This window comes from Rutidosis leptorrhynchoides, chromosome 4, assembly GCF_046630445.1.
Source record: "Rutidosis leptorrhynchoides isolate AG116_Rl617_1_P2 chromosome 4, CSIRO_AGI_Rlap_v1, whole genome shotgun sequence".
NCBI lineage: Eukaryota > Viridiplantae > Streptophyta > Magnoliopsida > Asterales > Asteraceae > Rutidosis > Rutidosis leptorrhynchoides.
The window spans coordinates 617,213,641-617,214,903 of record NC_092336.1 but is presented as its reverse complement, the minus strand read 5'-3'; positions in this window follow the sequence as shown (position 1 = coordinate 617,214,903).

Genomic DNA, 1,263 nt, shown 5'->3' with positions numbered 1-1,263 from the left:
GATGCGGGTATTTCTTCTTCATCTGATCTTCACGTTCCCAGGTGAACTCGAGTCCTCTACGAGCATTCCATCGAACCTTAACAATTGGTATCTTGTTTTGCTTAAGTCTTTTAACCTCACGATCCATTATTTCGACGGGTTCTTCGATGAATTGAAGTTTTTCGTTGATTTGGATTTCATCTAACGGAATAGTGAGATCTTCTTTAGCAAAACATTTCTTCAAATTCGAGACGTGGAAAGTGTTATGTACAGCTGCGAGTTGTTGAGGTAACTCAAGTCGGTAAGCTACTGGTCCGACACGATCTATAATCTTGAATGGTCCAATATACCTTGGATTTAATTTTCCTCGTTTACCAAATCGAACAACGCCTTTCCAAGGTGCAACTTTAAGCATGACCATCTCTCCAATTTCAAATTCTATATCTTTTCTTTTAATGTCAGCGTAGCTCTTTTGTCGACTTTGGGCGGTTTTCAACCGTTGTTGAATTTGGATGATCTTCTCGGTAGTTTCTTGTATAATCTCCGGACCCGTAATCTGTCTATCCCCCACTTCACTCCAACAAATCGGAGACCTGCACTTTCTACCATAAAGTGCTTCAAACGGCGCCATCTCAATGCTTGAATGGTAGCTGTTGTTGTAGGAAAATTCTGCTAATGGTAGATGTCGATCCCAACTGTTTCCGAAATCAATAACACATGCTCGTAGCATGTCTTCAAGCGTTTGTATCGTCCTTTCGCTCTGTCCATCAGTTTGTAGATGATAGGCAGTACTCATGTCTAGACGAGTTCCTAATGCTTGCTGTAATGTCTGCCAGAATCTTGAAATAAATCTGCCATCCCTATCAGAGATAATAGAGATTGGTATTCCATGTCTGGAGACAACTTCCTTCAAATACAGTCGTGCTAACTTCTCCATCTTGTCATCTTCTCTTATTGGCAGGAAATGTGCTGATTTGGTGAGACGATCAACTATTACATAAAATAGTATCAAAACCACTTGCAGTCCTTGGCAATTATTGATGAAATCCATGGTAATGTTTTCCCATTTCCATTCCGGGATTTCGGGTTGTTGAAGTAGACCTGATGGTTTCTGATGCTCAGCTTTGACCTTAGAACACGTCAAACATTCTCCTACGTATTTAGCAACATCGGCTTTCATACCCGACCACCAAAAATATTTCCTGAGATCCTTGTACATCTTCCCCGTTCCAGGATGTATTGAGTATCTGGTTTTATGAGCTTCTCTAAGTACCATTTCTCTCA